This window comes from Capricornis sumatraensis, chromosome X (assembly GCF_032405125.1).
Source record: "Capricornis sumatraensis isolate serow.1 chromosome X, serow.2, whole genome shotgun sequence".
Classification (NCBI taxonomy): Eukaryota; Metazoa; Chordata; class Mammalia; order Artiodactyla; family Bovidae; genus Capricornis; species Capricornis sumatraensis.
This window is the reverse complement of record NC_091092.1, coordinates 63,203,900-63,210,935: the sequence shown is the minus strand read 5'-3', so window position 1 is coordinate 63,210,935 and position 7,036 is coordinate 63,203,900. Positions and strand designations below refer to the sequence as shown.

The 7,036-nt window shown below is 61.7% G+C and overlaps 1 long non-coding RNA gene across 1 annotated transcript; it reads right to left on the bottom strand.

The window, feature by feature from the left end:
* Nucleotides 1–4,896: 4,896 nt before the first annotated feature.
* Nucleotides 4,897–6,632, bottom strand: LOC138071455 (uncharacterized). Its single transcript, XR_011144197.1, has 3 exons — nt 6,266–6,632; nt 6,051–6,156; nt 4,897–5,746 (listed from the first exon to the last, which is right to left on the bottom strand). It is a non-coding gene; the product is annotated as an uncharacterized lncRNA (long non-coding RNA).
* Between the last annotated feature and the right edge of the window lie 404 nt (nt 6,633–7,036).

Sequence of the window (7,036 nt, the reverse complement as noted above, 5' to 3'; positions counted from 1 at the left end):
GTGCCCCAAGAACCAAGCCTGACATGATTGTCCTTGTCCCAGATCATACCAGGAACAGATGCTGTCCCAGGGGAAGGCCAGGCCTCGACCAGGCTACAGGAGGTTGTGTGCCGGGTGGGAGGGCCAGGTAAACAGAAGGCCAAATCCCAGCAGATTCCTGGCCATGACCCAGGCATCTTAAATGTGCCACCAGCCCCTGGTAAGGGGCTGTCCCCAAGCCACACAGGTGGCAGCAGGTGGACACCTTCAAAGCCCTGCCCCCTGGCCAGCGTCTGCCCATCCTCACTAGGTCCTTCTGAACCCACACGTCTGACCTGTGTCTGGGTGAGCTGTGCCCTCGGCACGGTAGAGCAATCTCAGCCCCTTAGCATGCTGTTCTGAATAGCTGTTCAGAATTCCCACCTTCTCCACACAGCCCGCCCCGGGTCTGCAGGTCAGGAAGGCTGTTAAAGCCAGCCAGGGCTCCAGCTTTCAGGCTTCCTCTCTCAATGGGGCACCTGGTAGCCATACCCCTTTCTGGAAGCAACTTCTGGGCCAGCATGAGCCCAGGGTTCATGGCACAGTTGCTTGTCGGCCACCTCAGTGATGAGCGTGAGCTTAGGAAAGGAGAGAAACAGGATCAGACGGGCCAGGGGCCAGCTCCTGCAGGCCCATCAAGGGCTCACCCAGCCCCCAGCCCCTTCTGCCATGGAGGGAGCAGGCAGAGTGCGTACAGCCACTGGTCTACAGAAAACACTTCTAGAAGCTGCTCAGCTGGACAAGGGGGCAAAAAGAGGCAGATGCAAGCCTGGAGAAGTCCCACCCTGGGGTGGGGGCAGGGAACGGGGACCCCCCCCCCAATCAGCCCCTTCTCACCTCTGCTGGCCCACAAGAAACAGTCTCCCCTACCTGGACTCACCAAGATTCTCCTGCCTGCTGCCTGGACCAGCCTGCCAAGAGCAGACAGTCCTCCCTGCCATCAGCCCTCCCTGCCATCCCCTGTTCCAAAGCCCGGCTGGTGGGGGCCCCCAGAGGGAGAATGGCCCCAGAGGAGAGTGTAACCAGGACTCCTGTCCCCTCCCTGGATAACACATCGCACCCAGATGGTCATGAGGCCCGCAGGGCAGCAAGGGGAGAAGCTGGAACCTATAGGGGGAACGACCCTGAGAACAGCCCTGAAGAGAGGCCACGGGCCAGACCAGGCCAGAGCCTCGACCAGTCAGGCAGGAGGGAGCGAGACGGCGCCACCTCTGGAGGGCTTCTGGAGAGGGGGACATGCAGATGGCACCAGGAGCCCATCTGCTGGGGGCAAGCGGCATGAGACCTGGCCCCCCTCGGAGCAGAGGAGGGGTCCAGCCACAGGCGCCCGCCGGGGCCCTTATTTCCTACTAAGCCTGGGGAGGGGGTGTCTGGTCACCCTGTGGGGAGTGGCCCCCGCATCCTGCAGGTCCTGTCTGCTCTGAGTCAGGGGGACAGGGGAACTGACCACCCTCACACCACACCTGGCCCCCCCCCCGCCACCCCGGGGCACCCCTGCAACTCACTCTCCCTGGTGCCCGCTCCCCCAGGAGGGTGGGCCGGACCTAGGTGAAGCAAGGGGCACAGTGCCCCTCAGGATGGGACGACCACCCACCCACAGAGAGAGAGCCTCGGTGTTTCAATGATGGCGACAGAGGTCTAGAGACCCTTGGAAGTCCTGCACGGCCCCCAGTCTGGGCAGCCACACCCCACTCGAGGGCACAGGGCCAGGGCACTGACGGGCACCCCACTGGAACCCCGACGGAGGCAGTGAGCCGAGGGGGGAGCAGCTGATAAGTCAGGGTCAGTGAACATGAAGAGTGATGGATGCTGGCCACCAGGAACTCGAGTGTGTGTGTGTGTGTGTGTGTGTATGTGTGTGTGTGTTCCAGCTCCAGTGTGTGTGTGTGTGTTCCAGCTCCAGTGTGTGTGTGTGTTCCAGCTCCAGTGTGTGTGTGTGCGTGTGTGTGTGTGTTCCAGCTCCAGTGTGTGTGTGTGTGTGTTCCAGCTCCAGTGTGTGTGTGTGTGTGTGTTCCAGCTCCTGTGTGTGTGTGTGTGTGTGTGTGTGTGTGATCCAGCTCCAGGTCCCAGCTGTGGACAAGTAACAGTCAGCAAACATACATAATGGATACTGGCCGCCAGGAACTCGAGTGTGTGTGCATCTGTGTGTCTGTGTGTATCATCCAGCTCCACGTCCCAGCTGTGGACAGGTCCCCAGAGGACAAGGCCCGCCACCTACAGCAGCCTCCTCCACAGGCCAGGGGCACCCTCAGGAGGACTTCTGCACCTGGCAAGGGCAGGCTGTGCTGCTCAGAGATCAGGGTGGCCTCAGCCAGCTCCACCACTCGCCACGGATGTCTGCAAGGTCCCCATGAGCCCAGGGAGGCCACAGCCCAGGGAGCAGGGCTGAATGAGGGGGACTGCTCCAGGACCCAGCACTGGCAGAGGCTGGGCTGCTCCAGACGCCTGAGCTCCTGAGGGCAGGCACCATCATGCCAGGCGGGCGGAGGATGAGGACGAGGGTGAAGCCCGGGGCAGGCAGACAGCGGGGTGGGGTCAGGGCTGGGCCACTGCCCAGACTGTGCCCGTCCACCAGGCGGGTACCTGCAGGAGCTCCGCGAGCCACAGCACCTGGGAGGCAGGAGAGGAAGGACAGTGCCCACGCAGCCCTGGGCCTGAGGGCAGGCTTGAGGAAGGCAGGCCTGAGGAGGGCAAAGATGGCAGGGCAGCCGACCCCTTGTCAGTCCTTGTGCCTGGGGCTCAGGGGCTGCAAGGCAGCTCTACATAGGGGAACAGTCAGCGGGCCCAGGAGTCTGGGACCACAGGGGGCTTGAGCCTCTCCAGGAGACCCCAGGACCCTGCGGTGGCCCCACATCCTGCCCCACGAGCCACGTCCACGATCCCCGAGGACAGGCCCCGCAAGCTCAGCCTCAGCCTCTGCTTCTGCCCCTGGACGGAGACAGAGAGCCCGGCTCTCCCGAGGCCAGGGTTGTCAGGCTCGAGAAGAGCGTAGTGGCCACGGATGGGGCCAGGAGCTTTCGCCAAGGGCCCCAGCACTGCCCAGAAGCAAGAGGCAACAGGAGGAGCCCTCACCACCCACAGAAGCTGCATGACACATTCAGAGCCACCAAGCGTGTCACCAGGAGTCCCGTCTCAGTCCCAGCCAGGAGGTGGGGCAGTGGGCACGTCCCCCATGGGCACAGCGGGAGCGCCTTCCTGGGACCAACGGGACACTCAGCTGCCACCCCAGGCTGGCACCAGCCCAGCCCAGGGCTACCGGGCACAGTCATTGAAGAAAAGGGGCTCATCAGCCTTCACCCCCTCAACAGGGGGCCCCTGAGAAGGAGGGGGTGCGGGCAGGGCTGACCACAGGGTGGGGACGCCTCGGAGGTCAGAGAGCACGGGGCTCAGGCCTGAGTGTGCACTTGCACAGCCGTGGCGTGCACGGGCTGCCAGGGTGAGAAAGCTTTTGCACCCGTGCCCAGGGCTGCACCACCAGCTGGGATGGCCCTTCGGGCTGCGGACTCCTGGGAGGAGGGCAGAGGGCACACGCCACGGGCTCTGCGGGCCATGCTGGGATCATCACACGGTCTCTCTTTCTCTGGCTTTCTGTGTGTTTGGTCTGCAACCATTTCAAGGTGAAAAGCCACTCTGCCTGTACAACACACACCTGGCATGGCTTGGTTCCGGGCTGCAACCCGCCACCCCTGCTTCCACAAAGGACACATTCCTGAGGGGTCTGGGCAGCCTGGGAGTCCCACACCCGGGCTCAGGGGCAGGGACACTCCTTGGAGCCTTCTCATGTGGCACGAACGTGAAGAACCCAGGCCCACACAGGTACTGCTCTCTTCTCCACAGGGTGACCAGTGTGAACCATAAAACCACAGCAGAGGCGAGGGAGTGAGTTATGAGACAAACCCTTTGGCTTCCATCTCGGGGCTGCTCTGTCTCTCTGAGATCGCTGGATCTGGGGAAGGCCTGACCCGAGCAGCCCAGTGGAGAGGCCCGGTGGGGAGGGACCGTCCCCTGCCGCAGCCCCGTGAACCCTCCAGAAGCAGAGCCTACCCGCCTCCCACTCCGACACCCCAGGCAGACCAGAGGGCTCTGGCCCTGGAGAAGCCTTGACCGCAGCCTGTGATGGACCCCAGGCCAGAAGCCCCAGCCAGGCCTTCTAGAATCCTGTCCTTCAGACACCTGGGAGATCACGAGTGCTGGTTGTTTTAAGGGACTACACTCCATTTGGGGTAATTTGCTATGCATGCTTGCGTGCTAAATCACTTCAGTCGTGTCCGACTCTTTGCAACCCCATGGACTGTAGCCCTCCAGGCTCCTCTGTCCATGGGATTCTCCAGGCAAGAGTACTAGTGTGTGTTGCCATTGGCTTCTCCAGGGCATCTTCCCAACCCATGTCTCTTATGTCTCCTATGTTGACAGGCAGGTTTTTACTGCTAGCGTCACCTGGGTAGCCCCTTGTTATTCAGCAATGGATAATTTATACACGATGACTTTAAATGGACAAGATCACCCTAAGTCAATTGGAAGAAAATAAACCGACAAAAAACCCCAGAAACCATTAGGAAGAGCCTGGAAAGTCTGATGACACAAACGCTAAGATCGTCTGCCTAGTCAAACACAAACCCCAAACCACCAAGTTAAGAGACAAGTGACAAAGTGGGGCAAAAAATATTACCAGAATGTGACTCAGGGCTCATATCATTAATGTATAGAGAACTTGAACCAGTCAATAAGAAAAGACTAACAACTCAAAGGAAAAGGGTGCAAGAGAGGGCCTTGGTAAATGCCAATCAAAGCGCCACCCCCCCACCCCTGAAATGATCCCACTGCAAGAATGTACTCGGGGGCTGGGGTTCCAGAGCTGCTGGTTCTGGGCACATGGGGCAGCTGGACACTGGCATTGCTTTTCATCTGTGGCTCCAACTGGATGGCGGGCCATCCTGGAGCCAAAGACAGGCCAGCCTCGGCAAAGACTGGCCAAAGAAGTGGGTGGTGGCGCTGGGTGTTGAGGAGGTCTGGACAGCATCACCCAGGAGCTGGGAGATCCTCTTGGTGAGGAACGTGTGGCAGGAAAGGCAGTGGCTTCCCACCAGCGAGAGAAGGCTGACCACACCTGCAGACCAGACAACTGTCAGGGCAGTTCCTGGGCAGACAACCCCCTTGCGTGTGTGCTAAGGCACTTCAGTCGTGTCCGACTCTTCGCAATCCCATGGACTGTAGTCCACCAGGCTCCTCTGTCCATGGGATTCTCCAGGCAAGAATCTTGCAGTGGGTTGCCATGCCCTCCTCCATGGGTCTTCCCGACTCAAGGATTGAACCCGCATCTCCTTACGTCTCCTGCATCAGAAGGTGGGTTCTTTGCCACTAGCACCACCTGGGAAACTTCGGGTCTCCATGCTCCCCCAGACCCACACTTGGTCTCAGGGCCGATGTTCCTCTCCCATCCCTGACCTCGGCATGCACGCCTTTTTCCTCTGCCTCATCAGATAGTTCCTCCATCCCCACACCCAGGCACTGGATCTGATCTCGCCCCACCCTCCTACCTGCCCAGATGTTATCAGTCCAAGTGAGGAGCTGTTGAGCAACTCGACAAACCTGACACCTGATCCAGCCTGGGCTGTGGACAGCCCCCTCCTTCAGCTTCAGGCAGGGAAGGGAGACGACTGCTCAACGGGAAGCCACAGATCTCTCGAGAGCCACCAGCCTCCTGGCTTCTCCCAACCCTGCCGGGACCCTGCAGAGAGCCAGTCCAGGAGAAGGGCAGGGGGCACACACCTAGGAGTCTCAGGCCTCTAGAGCAGCGCGCTTACTGTGGGGTTTCTGTACCAGCAGTGGCAGGAGCACCATGCTCAAGCCCCACCCCAGATGTGCAAGATCAGAGATTCTAGGGCGGGGGGCCCTACAGCCGGCTTTGAGTGAGCCCTCCAGGTGTTCTCACAACCCTTCCAGCATGAGAACCAGCGTCGGGATGGATGGTTTCTGATCGCATCCACTCCTAGTGAAGCCAGGAGGTTTCTCTCCCTGCCGGGCTCACTCACCTTGACCTCCAGGGAAGAGGCAGGCAGCAGGCACTGAGGGCTGCAACCATAGGTGGTCCTGGAGAACAGGAGTGCTTGGGCAAGATTCCCTCCCAGCGGGCCACACCTGTCGAGTGACAGGGGGAAGACTGTTACTTCGGGCCCTCCCCACCTCCAGAAGCACGGCACCCCTGGCCGACTCCACGTTTCTGGGCACTGGGCTCAGCTCTGCCCACCTCTCCCTTGTTATTCCGTGTCGGGCGGGGAGAGGGGGACCGGATCCGGGCTGCACAGAGAATCATCCCAGTCACACTCACGGGCGGTGGAACACGGTGCGCCGGGCAAGGGGTGGGGGCGGCTGGAGGCGGCCAGATTCTAGACACTGCGAGGGTGGAAGGCATCAGGAGCGCGGGGCAAGGCCGCCCTCAGAGGCCAGGACTGGAGGGCGGGGCCGAGCGGAGACCCTCTGACCCTGCCCTTCGGCTTCCTGGCGGGGTTGCCGCCCACCCTCCCTGCTCCCCCGGTCACTGGGCGCCCCCAATACACTGTCCTGGGCCATCTCGAGGGCCAGACGCCCTCAGTGCATCAGGGGGAGTCCTGCCGAGAGCGGGCCCCGACGGAATCCCCAGGGTCTCCAGGTCCCTAGGCTCGGGGGAAGAGTCTCTTCGCCTTCCCCGCAAGAGAGGGCGCACAACCCAGGGAACTGCGGGGCTCTGGCCCCGCCCAGGACCCAGAGGGCGGGCGGCCGAGTACCGAGATGGAGGGTGGGGACACGGAGCAGAGGGGCCGTCTCCGCGCTTCGAGCCCCGCGCTGACCGCCCCCGCGGCGGTCATCTCTGGCTCCCCGCCTCAGCCCGCCCACCGGAAGACATGGAGCCCCGCCTTCCTGCCCACCTCTTCCGGCTTGATTCGCCAATGACCATGCTAGACTCCTGGGAAGACCCGCCCCCTAGCTCCGAGCAAGCCCGTCCCGCTTTGTGACGGGCACCTCTATGGCCCAGTCAGAG